Source organism: Eretmochelys imbricata, chromosome 15, assembly GCF_965152235.1.
Source record: "Eretmochelys imbricata isolate rEreImb1 chromosome 15, rEreImb1.hap1, whole genome shotgun sequence".
In the NCBI taxonomy this organism is placed as follows: Eukaryota; Metazoa; Chordata; order Testudines; family Cheloniidae; genus Eretmochelys; species Eretmochelys imbricata.
The window spans coordinates 4,572,505-4,589,555 of record NC_135586.1 but is presented as its reverse complement, the minus strand read 5'-3'; positions in this window follow the sequence as shown (position 1 = coordinate 4,589,555).

The window sequence follows — 17,051 nt, the reverse complement described above, 5'->3', positions numbered from 1 at the left end:
CATCTTCTAGGCACTTCCCTTTCTCTGGAGGTGATCAGCATTATCAGGACAGGACTGTATTCCTAACAGCCCAATAGCACCTTCTTTCAATGTGACTAGTTTGGAATGTGAGGATGTGACCGGTCGCTTCCCAGCTTATGGCTGCCTCTGTTGCTTAGCCAAAGGCCTTAGCCTAAGAACAGGACCTCAGACTGTCACAGTAAGAGAAGGACCTTACACTGGCAGACAGTGATTTTGATTCTCTCTTTTATACCTCTAACTAGCCGAGTGATAAGAATACACCTAAATTCTTAGTATATAGACCTTTACAGACAGGCCTGAATATCTATATCCTAACACCCTGTACTCATGGACACACTTTAAAAACATATTACAGGAACTGAAAAACTAGAACCCTCATCTGCAAAGCCTGGGTTGGCTGACAGTCCCACAGTGCCACCAGGAGGCAATGCAAATCTGTGGCCAGGGAGCATTGTGAAGAGTAGGCACCACAGGAAGTACCGCCCAGGAGACCTAGAGTGACAGTACCCTGCAGCCCTCTGATTGGCCAAGTGCCCCTACTTAACCCCAGGAGTTGGCCTAGGAAGTTATCTGGGCAGTCATACAGACTTAGGTTGCTGCAATGCTAGACTTTTCCTTGTTTCTGACTCCAGTCTGACTTTGAGCCTGACTCCTGACTCCCTATTCTAGCCTGGAATTGCCTCTGGTCTCTGACCCTGGCCTGATTCTGACCCAGACTCTTGTTTACAGCACCTGGCCTCATGACTCCCATCTCTGGTGAGCAGACTTCAGCTTGGGTCTTACTGCTAGGACAGACTGCCTATGCCCCAGTCCTGTTCAGAAATGTAAAATGGGACCTGGGCTACATCTACCCCAAGATCTCATTTCCAACAATGACTAATCCCAAATGCTTCAGAGGAAGAAATAATCTTCCTTGAAGGGAAATTTCTTCCTAGTTCCCTTTCCCCTGCAACCCCTAAATCTGCCTCCTCCCCAATGTCTGCCGGCACCCCATTACCTGTAGCCCCAAATCTGCCTCCTGCTCCCACGCACTCTCCCCATCTCTCCGTCACAGTCCCTCTGCAGCTCCCCACAGTCCCTGTGTCCTGCCCAGCCCCTGAGCCATAGACTGGCAGCCATGTTGTCGGTGGGCCTGGCTTCAGTCTCACTGAGAACAGTGGGAAGCAGCAGCCACCTTTATTAAGGGCAGCCTCCCTTTTATATGCAGAGAGACTGTAGGGAAATGGTGGCATCTTGCTGGCTTCAGCCCCATTGACAGTAATAGGAGATGGTGGCCATTTTGAATATGGGGAAATTCATGAATTGGGGTCTTTCATTGTGACAGGGAAAAAACACCCCAAAAATCCCTAAAGTGGTGATAAAACCGTGAGAGTTGACCATGCTTCATCTCCCCTCTCAGCCTTCACTTTGTTAGGCTACACAAGTCAAGCTCTTTTAGTCTCCTCTCATAAGATAGGCCCTCCATTCCCTTGTAACTTTAGCACCCTCGTGGCCAAGATGGAGTCTGCTCTGTAGGCAGCTCTGGCCAAGAGAAGGTGCACACAGGAATGCAGCAGGGAAAGTCCCTTCTGCCCCAGGGGCACCTGTTTCAACCCCCCCGCCCCTTATTCACAGAGGGATGAATGGAGAAAAACAATGGGAGGAGGGAAATATTGCGGGGGGGGTATTAAAACAGGGTTACATTCAACATGAGGGCTCACGGGCCCAGTGGTAGCACAGTCTGAAAGGGCAGGCACCCAGCAATATGTCTGCACTCAGCGTTCAGGAGTCCTGGGCAGAGTTCCAGACCAACAGCGAGTCTTGGATGCCCCTGGTCATCTTCGGCTCCAGTAAACTTTCCCCAGCAAACCCCTCTGGTGCCCTCTTCAGCTGCATTCTGCAAACTCACACAGAATGACAACCTCCCCACTTAGCTAGCTAAAGCTTCCCTCCTTACTCCGAATGCAAGGTCACCAGCCCCAGTACTCACCACCCCATACAGCTCTGGGCAGCAGTGATACTGGGTACAGCTCTGGATTGTCCTTCTTAGGTGATTCTTTCCTGGCACAGTGCTCCTCCTGGCTCCTGTCCTGGGGCGTCCCCCATTGGCTGCTCTGTCCCTACTGGGCATCGGGCAGGATCTCGTCTATTTTGCTATGTGAGGGCCTGCTTGCTGTTGCCCTTCTGCCTGGAGCTCCAACCACACACATCTTGTTACTTGTCTTCTCTCCACTCTCTCCCCACCCCAAAACAGCACTTCCTCTGCCTAGAACAATCGTAACAACGTTGAAAGGTGCCACGCTCTCTAAAGGGGTTACACCCTGATCATCCTAGCAGCTCTTCTGTGCACATCTTCCTGTTTGACTTCATCTATTGTTAACAGGGGTGACCAGCATTGTATGCAGTGTTCCAGATGAGGTCTTACTGCTGCCTTGTACATTGGCATTAATACTTCAATATTTCTACTGGAAATACCTCGCCTGATACATCCTAGGATCACATTTGCTTTTTTTATTACCACATCACATTGGTGGTTCATAGTCATCCTGCGATTAACTAATACACCCAGGTCTCTCTCCTGCTCTTTTGTTTCCAACTGATAAGCCACCAACACCATACAGCAGAAATTCTTATTATTAGACCCTAAGTGCATGATCTTGCACTTTGGGCTATTAAATTCATTCCATTTCTATCTCTCCAGCCCTCTGCATCATCCAGTTCTTTTTGAATAATATTCCAATCCTCCTCTGTATTGGCAAGTTTCAGAGTAGCAGCTCTCTTAGTCTGTATCTGCAAAAAGAAAAGGAGGACTTGTGGCACCTTAGCGACTAACACATTTATTTGAGCATAAGCTTTCGTGAGCTACAGCTCACTTCATCGGATGCATGCAGTGGATGAAGTGAGCTGTAGCTCACGAAAGCTTATGCTCAGATAAATTTGTTAGTCTCTAAGGTGCCACAAGTACTTCTTTTCTTTTTGTATTGACAAGGACTCCCACCTTTGGGTCATCAGCAAATTTCATTAGTACACCCCTAGTGTTTGTGCCAAGTCCCTTGATGAAATATTAAATAAGATTGGTCTGATTATCAATCCTCCACTAGTAACCTCCCTACAGCCTGATAGTTCTCCTTGAAGCACAATCTGTTGTGGCCTCCCCTTTAGCCAGTTTCTTACCCACCTTACATTTCCTATACTAATTCCCACTCTTCTCCAGTTTAATAAATAATTTCCCATGTGATTCCATCCCGAATTCTTTACTGAAATCCAGATAGATTAGATCTACTGTATTTCCCTTCTCTAAGAAATCTGTTATCTTATCAGAGAAAGACATCGGATTAGTTTGGCATGCTCTACCTTTGGTAAATCCATCTTGTATTTTATCCCATTTTCCATTTATCTCCATGTCTTTAATTATTGTTTCCTTCAAAATTTGTTCTAAAGCCTTGCATACTGTTTAGATCAGATTAACGTAATGCCTGGATCACTTTTTTCCCTTTCCTAAACGTAGGTACCATCTTTGCTATTTTCCAGTCATGTGGTATCATCCCCAATTTGATATATTTATTGAAAATCCTTGATGTTGGACTTGAAATTTCATGTGCCAGTTCTTTCAATATTTTGTCAGTTAGTGGATGGCTTATGCTGTGAAGCAAGAAGATTTATATCCCATATACTTTGACCCTGCCTCATAGAATTGTAGGCATTCTCATATCCATTTAAAGGTCTAATCCTTTTTTTGAAATCGAAATAGCTCTTGGTCACAATGACATCCTGCAGCATAGGTTAATTCAGTATACTTGGGGATGATGACTGAATTTTTCTAACTTCAACTTCCAGCCATTGGCTCTTGTACCAGTTTAGGACTGTTCTAAACCATAATACTGAGGTCATCCCAACAGTTCCTGAACACTGGAATGCAAGGCTGCCCTGTCCACACCCCTGTTCTCATGACTTTGGCTCCTGCAGCAGTGGCCAGGAGAAAGGTGGCTACCTGACTCTGTCACCCATGGCTCTCCCTACACAGGGGGAACCCTCAAGTGGCCAGTGAAGCTGGCTTTAAGGAGGCACAAAGCAGCTTTCACATACCAGAGAATCTGCACATAATGTATTGATCCATCCAGAACATAGGGCTATTGTGCCATCATTGTCTTTGTTATCACTGGGTGAGGGATCACTCAGTGCTTCACAACTAACTAACAACCTTGTAGTTAATTGAGGTTTGTGTTAGCTGGAGAATGCCGCATTATCTGAGGCCAGACTGTGGCCCTTTCTCCATGCTGGCACAAGGAGTAAGGCAGCCCCTTCCAGCCTTGTGTCAGTGTGCCATATGACTGCTTCCAGAGACCAAAACGCTATGTCCCTACACACACCCCTCATGGAAGTGGATGGAAGAGAAGGGGAGATGAGGCTGCGCCACCATTCTGCCCAGATGGTGTAGCTATAGCAACATGTCAGGGAGCATGTACTGCACTGGGAATAGCCCCACTGCAGTGTACTTGCTCCCCAGAGCAGCGGGGCACTGGGAAGAAGATGACTTTGATTCATGATCTAGCCCTTAATTAGTGTTGTTAATGACTTTATGCTACAACTTTGCTTCTAATATGCAGCAGATTGTCCAGCCTCACCCCTTACTTCTGATGATCTCTCAGTGAGACTTGAGACACCATGCTATTCCAGCATAAATCATGTTATTCCTTCTGACAATGTTTGATACAACCACTAGCACTCCCGTAACACACACAGGAAAGCACATGACACAGCAGATGCCCCCCCGTGCCCGTGAACCCCTTTGCCAGACTGTCACTCGCCTGAGTGCGTGGCCATAAATTGCTTTCAGAGTTTTTGCCCTTTGGTCAGGAGAAGCCTGAGTGCTGTCTTTATTCCGATCCCCTTCACAGTGTGTGAGCAGTGGGCAGGACTTGCGCACCAGCCGCCCGGGAGTTTTGGAGCTGTAGCAGGAACAGATTTAGTTGGTTCTACACAGCATGATGTTCACATGCAGACAAGGTGCTTCCTGAATCCATACGGGCTAGTCAGCCCATGGCTTACTGACAGCTTAGCACTTCCTTTCCTGCTCAAGAGAATCAGATTGGTAGCTGTTGCAAATGGCATGGTGCAGTCTCCACCCAGCAGCAACGGCCAATACCCAGATGTCTCTGCTGGCTGCTATGTGAAGGGTGGAGAGGTGACAGTGATCTGTGGGCCCAGTGCCCCAGGAACAGGTTTATCCTGGGCCAATGCTAGAGGGGGCAGAGCAGTGGCCACATTCTGCCACCCTTATTCATGCTGAGTGGGCCCTACCTGGGGTTGACACCCCTAGGGTTAATCAGGGTGAATAAGTGCATCAGCATCTAACTCTTTGGGATTTGTAGCACCACTGGTGGTGACAGTCCTACCTCTCTGGGATTCAAGGGCAGAGGTGCTCAAGCATTGCAGGCTCTCAGCTGCTGCGAGCACCCAGGAAGAGCCAGGCACAGCCTTCTCTGAATGGCGTAAGTACCAAGGCCATCCCCAGGCCCAGCCCCCACTCAGCTCTGGTTGTTTTGTGGATAATGGTAAGACTCAGTGTCCCGAGCAGTTATGCACCTCCACATTCTGGGGCCATGTCTTGTAACTTACTGGGTGTCCAATGTAGCTTAGTGTCCATGAGGCTCGATTCATACACTCTAACATCCATCCAGAGAGCCCTCATGAAGACAGAAAAAGATAAATTTCAGACACTGATTCCTGCATCAGGCTCATTACTTCTGGTTGAACTGGAGCGTATCTTTTGGAAGAAGATTCAGGTCTGATTTAAAGACCCCATATGCTGGACAATTCACCAAATCCCTCGGTGAATTGTTCGAAAGGTTGACTACTCTCACTGTTAAAACCTTATGATTTGTGATCTGAATTTGTCAAACTTCTGCTTCCAACCATTGAATTGCATTCTGTCTTTGTCTGCTAGATCAAAGAGCCCTCTATTAGAAATCTCTTCCTAGTCTACAAGTAACTACACAGAGAACAAGTCACCTCCTAACCTTCTCTTGGATAAACTAAAGAAATTGTCCTTTTTCAGTTTCCTGCAGGTTTTCCAGACTTTGAATAATTTTTGTGGGTCTTTTTTGTTTCTTTTCTAGTTGCTCATCATCCTTTTTGAAGTGTGGACACCACAACAAGATACTCTATCCAGTAATGGCCTCCCCGAATGCCCTATACAAAGGTAAAACCACCTCTCTACTCCTATTCAATATTCCTTGGCTTATACATCCAAGAATTCTGTTATCTCTTGCATCATATTGGGAGCTCATGTTCAGTTGCTTTCCACCATAACCCTGTAGTCCTTTTCAGAGCTCCTGCTTTCCAAAATGCAGTCCCTATCTGGCAGTGTGACCGATGTTCTTTGTTTCTAGATGTGTGTCCTTGCACTGGCATTATTTTGCGAGGCCAGGCTCTTAAGCTTGTGCAAAACTCCACATTACATTACAGTGACTTTGTTTATTACAACTCCACATGCATTACAGTGACTTTGTTTATTAATGAATACACATATGACATATTCACAAGACATTGATATTTAATATTTCAGAAATATTTTTCCATTCATAATGTATTAAATTTGTCATTCATATTTATTAAACATGGGTAATGTTGCTATTTCTTCCACAGAGTCAGAACCTAGCAATTCCCTGACCCCCCCCTCACCATGCACACTCTCACCTATCTCCACCGTCTGTCAGATCCCTGTTTTTTTTAAATGCCCTTCTAATAAGAGAGCTCAAGGAAGTGCAGCTCCCATTTTAAGACTAGAGGGGGCTGCTTTCTGTAAGTAATCTTTGTATGACATATGCCTTGTGAAGTATCGCTTGAAAACCAATAACTCGCTGGTCAATAATATCATGGTGAAATGTATGTAGCAACATTATATGTAAAGTTACGAATTCCTCTTGTATGATGTTTTCAGCACATGTTCAAACCCACCTAGCCCTGATTAGGCAGGAGTGGTTAAGCAGGGCTATCTTAAATAAAGGCATGCCTGTTTACCTCAATTTACATAAGAGTGGTAAACATGGTCCTTGAGTCAGCAAGAGGGAGAAAAGGCAAATCTGCATGTCAGCATACACAGGGGAGGAGAAAGAGAATGGGGGCACTTTCACCCCCAGACTCCACGTTGCTGCCTTTACTGCTTGAATAAACTGTGATTTGATGGGTGGTCTTCAGAAGAATCCACTGCACAGGGGGGACTGAACTATGCAAGTGGATGGGCAAAAACACCCTGGGGATTCTCTTTCTCTCTGTCTCTCACACAGAAACACATACTTTTTCACCTAAGAAGACAAAGGAACCAGCTCTTTGGACTTTGTGGGGAGATCCTGACTTGAGAAGGGTGTCAGCTAAGTTGCTAGGAACATGTGGTAAAGATTTTACCTTGAACCAACTCCAGTTTGTTAAGTCTTAGCTATTAGGAAGAGTTTTATTTTTATTTCCCTTGGAACCATTTCTGACTTTAATACCTTGTACTTGTACTCACTTAAAATCTATTCTTTGTAGTTAAATAAACTTTTTTATTCTTTAATCAAAACTAATCCTGTCTTGTCTTTAAACTGAATTGTTTGGTGTTGCCAATTAAAGAAGCAAACTGTTGTATATTGACCCCTTACGGGGCAATGGTCCTCTAATATCTGAACTGCAGTGCAGAACACACATTTTGGGGAAGATCTGGGACTGGGAGTGTGTTGGGGTCACCCTGCAAGTGGTAACCCAGGCTGGGGAAGCCAGAGTTGACTGGAGTGTTTCTGGCAAGCTGCAACTACACCCAGACACTCAAGGTGTGACCTGCATGCTATTTGGCTGTTTGTGAGTGTCCAGGTAGGAGCTACAGCAGCAAAGCATTGTGAGAAACTCAAGGTTGCAAGGCAGGTGGTGACACAGCCCCTCACTAGTCTGCATTGCACCCCGGAATGTGATATGTGCATGTGATCTTGAGTTAGGCAGGCTGCCACAGTTGCAGGTTGCTATTTTTAGAGGACAGGACACTCAGCCTGCAGAGGACCCTCGTTCGGAATTGGTCCCTCCCAGAGGAGCTGGTGGTGGAAACTGAAGAAGAATTTCTTGTTACAGGCAGGTCACCGCCTGGGCCTTAGGACCACCAGGAGTGAGAGGCTCAGGCCCAGGAGAGCTGTGAGGAATCCAAAGGGGCACAAGCCAGCAGATCTCCTCAGTGCTAAGGTCAGCTTTACAGCAAGTGAGAAATGTCCTACTCCAGCTCCTCCCACCATTCCCTGAGCCAGCAGCACTCACTTGATTGAATCGTCTGCAGGAAGAACCACTGGGGAGGTGGGATCGGATCTAGCTGCACAGTATCCCTCCAGTCACGATTTGGATGAATTTTGCATAACGTTTTCGTCTCACATATTTGACAGTGAATGTTTTCGATCCCTTGCCTGGCTCACTCAGGGCATGTACTGCAGCTGATCTTCCATTTCCTCTTGCCTGTTCAGCACTTTCTGGTATCTCTTGGGCTGTAGTCATAGGCTGGGTTCAGCTCCTGTCTTTAATGGCCATTAACTCCTGCTGCTTTCAGTCTCTTCTTGGCATTCCTTTCTGCTCCCACCCAGCACTGTGTTTTGGGGATGAGGGGGAGGAAGCAGCACTGAACAGTGGGATCAGCTCTCCACACGCCCACTGAAGCAGAAGTGTGCGTCATCCAAGGATCAGGGGGCCTATTCTCTCTCCCACCCAAGGTATGTGAGTAAGGACTGGATGTGCCAGACAGCTTGTATCCTCGATGCCTTGGGAGTCAGTTCAGCCTAATCTCTTTCTGTGCGTGTGTCTTTTTGGTTTCCTGCTGAGGAAGCCTCTTGCAAATGTGTTTAGCACAGATTTTCCATTAGCACTTCCTCAGTGAGTGGCAGATCCTGCAGCATGAAGTGGGCACAGACCCTTGCCTCTGCTCTCTGACCCCACTTTCTGCTGTGTCACACGCTGAAGTCTGCAACTGAATCAGAAACTGGGCTTCCAGGTTGCAGGGCTCGTTCATCGCCACTGCACCAGCTTGTGCACAGCCCTGAACAGGTGCCAAAGGAGATGCTTAAAGCCCCCCTGCCCTGTTGCATCCTCCACCAGAACCTGAGGCAGGCTGGTCCCTGAGTTTCTCCAAGCTCAGGGACTCCAAGCTGCTGGCACCACTAACCTCTTCAAAGCAAGCGTGGGCCATAGAATCATAGAATCATAGAATATCAGGGTTGGAAGGGACCTCAGGAGGTCATCTAGTCCAACCCCCTGCTCAAAGCAGAACCAATCCTCAACTAAATCATCCCAGCCAGGGCTCCTTAAAAACCTCAAAGGAAGGAGATTCCACCGCCTCTCTAGGTAATGCATTCCAGTGCTTCACCACCCTCCTAGTGAAAAAGTTTTTCCTAATATCCAACCTAAACCTCCCCCACTGCAACTTGAGACCATTACTCCTTGTTCTGTCATCTCTTACCACTGAGAACAGTCTAGATCCATGTTCTTTGGAACCCCCTTTCAGGTAATTGAAAGCAGCTATCAAATCCCCCCTCATTCTTCTCTTCTGCAGACTAAACAATCCCAGTTCCCTCAGCCTCTCCTCATAAGTCATGTGTTCCAGTCCCCTAATCATTTTTGTTGCCCTCCGCTGGATGCTTTCCAATTTTTTCACATCCTTCCTGTAGTGTGGGGCCCAGAACTGGACACAGTACTCCAGATGAGGCCTCACCAATGTCGGATAGAGGGGAATGATCATGTCCCTTGATTTGCTGGCAGTGCCCCTACTTATACATCCCAAAATGCCACTGGCCTTCTTGGCAACAAGGGCACACTGTTGACTCATATCCAGCTTCTTATCCACTGTAACCCCTAGGTCCTTTTCTGCAGAACTGCTGCCTAGCCATTCGGCCCCTAGTCTGTAGAGGTGCATGGGATTCTTGCATCCTAAGTGCACTTGTCCTTGTTGAACCTCATCAGATTTCTTTTGGCCCAATTCTCCCATTTGTCTAAGTCCCTCTGTATCCTGTCCCTACCCTCCAGTGTATCTACCACTCCTCCCAGTTTAGTGTCATCTGCAAACTTGCTGAGGGTGCAATCCACGCCATCCTCCAGATCGTTAATGAAGATATTGAACAAAACCAGCCCCAGGACTGATCTTTGGGGCTCTCCGCTTGATACCGGCTGCGAACTAGACATGGAGCCATTGATCACTACCCGTTGAGCCCAACGATCTAGCCAGCTTTCTATCCACCTTATAGTCCATTTATGAAGCCCATACTTCTTTAACTTGCTGGCAAGAATACTGTGGGAGACCCTGTCAAAAGCTTTGCTAAAGTCAAGGAACAACACGTCCACTGCTTTCCCCTCATCCACAGAGCCAGTTATCTCATCGTAGAAGGCAGTTAGATTAGTCAGGCCCAACCCCCTAGTGAGGACAGCCCTGCTGCTACTTGTGAGAAATGTGAGCTGAATCCCTGCAATGGGTGTGCAATGGCTACCCTCCCTTGGTGCGCCCTGCAGCTCTGTGTGGCATTGTCTCTGACTCAGGCAGGATGGGCTGAATGCCCAATGCCTAACCTTTATGTACCTAAAAATCACAGGAGCAGAGTGCGACTCACCAAGTCTGAACTAGAGGCCTAGGCTCCTGTGGAATGAATGGGAAGAGACAGGTGCCTAGACTCCCATTCACAAAAGCCAGTAGGGCAGAGGCGCCAACTTCCTAAGTACCTGGGGAGTGCTCGACCCCCGCTACGTCCCAGGCCTTGCCACCACTCTACCCCTTCCCCCAAGTCCACACCCTTGCCCCGCCTCTTAATGCCCCCACTCCGCCTCTTCCCACCCCTTTCCACCCCTCCCCTGCCTCTTCCTGCCCCGCTCCTCCCCCTCACCCCCAGCACCTCCTGCACGCTGCTGAACAGCTGATCATTAGCAGATGGGAGGTGCTGGAGGAGGAGAGGAAGGAGTTGATCTTTAGGGCTGCTGGTGAGTGCTGAGGCATCCACTATTTTTTTTCCATGGGTGCTCCAGCCCTGGAGCACCCACGGAGTTGGAGCCTATGCAGTAGGGAGCCACCTAAGCCAGCCAATCAGAGTGGTGTGTGCTAAGCCCCACCCCTCTCATGGAGATAGCCGCTCCGTCCAGACTGCAGGGAGGTGCCTCACTCTGCCTGTGAACCCTCTTTGGGGTTAGGCACCTAGGCCGTTTTGCCAGTCGGAGAAGGTGGTCCTGTCACCACCCACCTTAGAACTTTTAGCTCAGTGGTTAGAGCACTTGCCTGGATGCATGAGACCCAGGTTCAATTCCCCCCTCTGCCAGAGGAGGAGAAAGGATTTGAACAGGGAATCTCTGGAAGTGCTCTAGCCACTGAGCTGTGGGCTATTCTGATGTGGGTTCCCTCCCACTCTCCCGCTGAAGCTGTTCCACTCTGGATAAATAATTAAAGAATGATTAGAGGAGGGAGACTGGACCCAGGGTTTCCCACCAGCAAATTATACTTTGCTGCACTTACCCATCTCCAGAATGCTCAGCGTGTCTTTTCTTCTCGTCACCACCATAAGTGCTTGTTGGCTCCTAAGCTCTCGTAGAAAGGGCAAGGGCTGAATGGGCCATGGAGACTGGACCCACTCTTGAAACATTTAGTCCCCCCGCCCCCCACCCATGTAATTCTGTCCCCTGCACTCATGCTCCGCTCCCCCTGTGGGATGGCCGTCAGAGCCCCACCACAGGATGTAGCAGCATGTGCTCTGTTGCTAACCTGCCATGGATTAGAAAGAGATTAAGAGTGAGAAAACAGAATGGCAAAAATAAATGATCAATTCTCAACGTGGAAAGAAGCCAATGATGAGATCCAAATGAGATGAGATTTGACAACAGCCTAATTCACTGCACAACCTTGATCATTCCCCAAGCAGTGCCCATCATGGTCACTACATGCAGTAGAGGTTCCTGGGAAAAATAGCATGTGACCATGTAATTACAGACAGCGTCATAATGGATATGTGCAAAGGACAGAATGCAGGGTGCAGCTGTAAATCTGGCATTTCCTAGTTTTCAATTAGTTGATTTTGCAATCTACATGACTTTATTTTAAGATAGCTTTGCCATGGTATGCAACAAATGTAGCTATCAACGATTTGATGAACAGGGAGGTGGCAAAAATTGGCTGATGGCAGAAAATGATTTAGTCAGTTAAGATCTGAAAAGAATGTGAGGAGCTACAAGGATCCAGCCAAGCTAGGTGATTGAGCAGCATTTTGAGAAGCAGGTGAGAAATCAATGTAAATAATTGCAAGGTGACGCAAATTGGAAGGGACAGTTGGAACTACTCTTACACATGGATGGGTTCTAAATTACAGTAACTAAATGAACATATCATTATGGGAAGCTCAATAGCAACAACTATCCAATGCTTAGGGAGCTCAAAGCTACATCTATGCTACTCAGAACTGCTGGTTTCAGGCAGGTTTGTACTCGGCACACTTGAGCCATGCTCCGCTGCTGCTACCTGTGTTACTGTGGCTATACTGCTAATCATGCTCACATTAGACTGATGAGAGATCTCATGAGTATGTGTATGTAAGCAGGGGACTCAGATCCTTAATGTAGATGTAGCCAAAAAGGAAGACAGGATGTTAGGTTATGTTCAGAAAAGGGTTGCCCTTTATACTAAAGTCCCTTTTATAAATAGTTTATAAAGGCATAATAAATTATTAGTAGGTATTTTAATAAAGGATTAACCCATTGGCATAGATGGATATAGAGACTGACAGGTCAACATGTTGCTTGTATTCATCAATAACACCTTCTAGCGATGTACTTATAACTGTCTATAACACATGCTACTCATCTCTGTTACATGCTTATAATCTCTCCTCATCATTGATTAACCCTTTATATAAGGAACCTTCACATAAAGTGTGTCCAAGAAAGACATAGAGAACAACACTGAAAACATGATAATGCTGCCATGTACATTAATGATACAATCCCATCTTGAATACTGTGTTGAGTTCTGATCAAAAAGGACATGCAGAAATGGAGAAGGGAAAGGATATGACAATGAGTGGAGACTTGAGATGACTTCCATGTGAGGAGAGAGTACAAAAATTGGGATAATTTATTTTAGAGAGGAGATGAATTATAGAGGAAATGCTAGAGGTATGTGTGACAGGACGCATCCCTGTATTCACATCCAACTCACTACTGTAATAATCTGTGTGCAAGGCTTGCCTTGCGAGGGATCATTTGAAAACTCATACCTTGCTGATCAGTAATATCATGGTAAAATGCACGTAGCTACGTTATGGGTTATGAACATAAGATGAACTCATGACTGAGGTGTGTTTCCCAGTTAAGTCTGGGAGTGGCTAAACCAGTTTCTCAAAGACAAAGGACAGGCTGACGCCCCAGTCAGATGTCAACAAAGCTGATGGGCCATCACCTGTCAAGAGGCCATTCTTTGGCAAAAAGGGGAGCCAGGGACAAAGAGACCTGAATATTAGCAAAGAGACAGTATGAGGTCTCCTTCCTCCTCCAGAAGAAGAAAGGAATATTCAGAAGAGGGTTGGGCAGTACAAGGCATACATTTCTTGGGGGAAATCCAGGTCTGTGAGAGTGTTGGGGTCACCCTGCAATATAACCAAGGCTGGGTGTGACAGGCAGGCTTCAGTTACACAGACACAACTGGGAGTGACCTGAATGCTGGTGGCTGTTTGTGAGCAGTCCAGGTTAGGAGCTGCAACAGTAAGGCATTCCAAGGCACCCCAGGTTGCAGGGCAAGGGTGACACAGCCCTCTTCACTCCCCCTCCCCCCCCGCCCCACTGGTCTAGATTGTATCCTGGTATGTCACAGTATGTCAGACAAGGGATCAGTGATGAGCTGCCAAAATCTTAACAACGGGTTCCCTCCTCACCCCACGAGGGGGTCGTTGCCCACTCCCACCCCCCTGGACTCCTGCCCCATCCAACCCCGCCACGTTCCTTGACACCACCCCCGCAGGACCCTTGCCTCATCCACCTCCCTCCCCTGTCCCCTGACTGCCCCCAGAACTGGGCAGGAGGGTCTCGTGGGCCACCATAGTGGGTGCCCACCCCACCCCACCCCTAAGAGCCAGAGGGACCTGCTGGGGGGCGAGGTGTGGAGTCCCGGTGGTGCTTACCTGGGGCAACTCCCAGGAAGCATCCGGCAGGTCCCTCTGGCTCCTAGGGGTGGGGGGCTTAGCTGGGGGGGAACAGGGGGACTGGCCGCTCCCCCCACTGATCACATCAAAAGTGGCGCCTTAGGCGCCGACTCCCTGGGTGCTCCGGGGCTGGAGCACCCATGGGGAAAATTTGGTGGGTGCAGAGCACCCACCGGCAGCTCCCTATCCCACACCCGGCCCCAGCTCACCTCTGCTCCGCCTCTGCCTCCTCCCCTGAATGCGCCACCCCACTCTGCTTCTCCATGCCCCCAGCTTCCCGCGAATCAACTGTTCGCGTGGGAAGCCGGGGAGGGCTGAGAAGCAGGTGACGACTTCACACTCAGGCCGAGGGTGGCGGAGGTGAGCTGGGGCGAGGAGCAGTTCCCCTGCGCCATTCCCCCTTCCGGGTTACCTGCTGTGGCGCGGGCAGCCCTCCTCGTGGCCCCCCGCCCCAGCTCACCTCCGCCTCCCTAGGCCTGAGCGCAAAGCCGCTGCCTGCTTCTCAGCCCGCCCCGGCTTCCCGCGCAAACAGCTGATTTGTGGGAAGTCGGGGGGCAGAGCAGCAGAGTGGGGCGGCGTGTTCAGGGGAGGAGGCGGAGTGGAGGTGAGCTGGGGCCGGGGGTGGGGCTGGGAGCTGCCGGTGGGTGCTCTGCACCCACCAAATTTTCCCCATGGGTGCTCCAGCCCGGAGCACCCAGGGAGTCGGCACCTAAGGCGCCACTTTTGGCCGGTTAAATTTAGAAGCCCTTTTAGAATCGGTTGTCCCCCGTGGAACAACCAATTCTAAAAGGGCTTCTAAATTTAACAACCGGTTCTAGCGAACTGGTGCAAACCGGCTCCAGCTCACCACTGCAACGGATGGCATAAAAGGTAAATTGAACACTTCTATTTATGCTTCTGTATACTAGGACTCTTAGACACCCAGAGCCACATTAAATTAAAAGGCAACAAATTTAAAACTAATAGAAGGAAACAGTTTGTTACACAATATATAATTAACCTGTGGAACTCACTGCCACAAAATATCACAGACCACAAAGATCAGAGAAAAAAGAGGAATCTTTTAAATGAATAATAGTAACACTCAGTTACAGGAAACAGGATAAACATTTAGAAGGGATATAAAAGCCTCATGGTGAGAACATAAGCCAGTCATTAACTCTGTGAGATTAGGAAGCAATGTCTCCTCTTGGCACGTTATTGTATGCTCATTATGAGAATTTATTCCATCTCCTACTAGCCACCATCTTAGGCACCAGATGAACCACTGATTCAGTCCCATGTCCTATGTTCTCAGCTGTTGAAGTGGAGACCAGGTCAAGAATAAAGCCTGCTGGTGGAAGGCCATGCGTAGGAAGCTTGTTTAGCTGCTGTCTGTCACTGTGCAGCTGCACAAAGAATTTCAGAGCCTGGGAGTGTTGATCCACCACCAAGTTCATTTTGGAGACTCAGTCCAAGGAGATAGAGGAGAGCGGCTCTGAGAACTTCCTGGTGGGACCTGCCAAACCTAGTTGAAAAAGCTTTGACTCAGCAGTTTTCCACTGGAAAATGCAGTTCCATAGAAACTGAAACACTTTGCAAAGTCTACACAATTTCACCAACATTTCCTTGCAGATAAAAAAGGAGGCAGGGAAACGTTCCACAAATGTCAAAACAGCCCAATTCCTTTCAGCATCTTCTGGGTGGAGCGTCCCTACTTTTTCCTTTCAAAATGACTTTTCATTGAAAACTTCTTTTTTTTTGTATTTTGCATTGAATCGTACATTATAATATCAAGCAAAGTCAAAATCAAAATGGAGACAAATCCTTCTGATTTTGTCACAGTGAAACATTTTGAACAATCCCAAATGATTTTGTTTTTTTCTAAATTTTCTTCAGCAGGAGAGTGAGTTTGTGTGTGTATGGGAGTGGGGGGTGAGAAAACCTGGATTTGTGCTGGAAATAGCCCACCTAGATTATCATACACATTGTAAAGAGAGTGGTCACTTTGGATGGGCTATTACCAGCAGGAGAGTGAGTTTGTGTGTGTGGTTTTTGGAAAAGGTGGGGGGTGAGAAAACCTGGATTTGTGCTGGAAATGGCCCACCTAGATTATCATACACATTGTAAAGAGAGTGGTCACTTTGGATGGGCTATTACCAGCAGGAGAGTGAGTTTGTGTGGGGGGGGGGGGGCGGAGGGTGAGAAAACCTGGATTTGTGCTGGAAATGGCCCATCTTGATTATCATACACATTGTAAGGAGAGTGATCACTTTAGATAAGCTATTACCAGGAGGAGAGTGGGATGGGAGGAGGTATTTTTTCATGCTTTGTGTGTATATGAAAAGATCTTCTACGCTTTCCACAGTATGAATCCGATGAAGTGAACTGTAGCTCACAAAAGCTTATGCTCAAATAAATTGGTGCCACAAGTACTCCTTTTCTTTTTGACATTTGGGGGGTTTATACTGAATCAGAATGAAATCAAATTTCAAAATCTCAAATATCCCCCAGCCCCCAAACATAATTCCCATGTATGGCACAGCTCTAGTACCTATAACTGGGAACGACCTCCCTTGACTTGTTCAGATCAGCTGCAACCCCCCAGTCTGAATCTAGCTGCAAGAGTGGAGCTGTGAGAAGCTAATGGGAATGTGAGATGCTTTCCAATCTGTTAAATCAAAGCCGTGCATACGAGTTGTGTTACAATGCCTACAATGCTAAGGATAATACTGGAGGAGCTGTGGATGAACATATTGATTTTCAAAGCTGTGTGGGAAAGAAACATTGTTGCTTAATGCTTAAGGAGGTTTCCTACAATAAATATCCCTTCACAGGAGACAGAACACCCATCATCTGCTTTCCCAGCTCTGCTTTATCACCACAGAACCCAGGCAAAGAAAA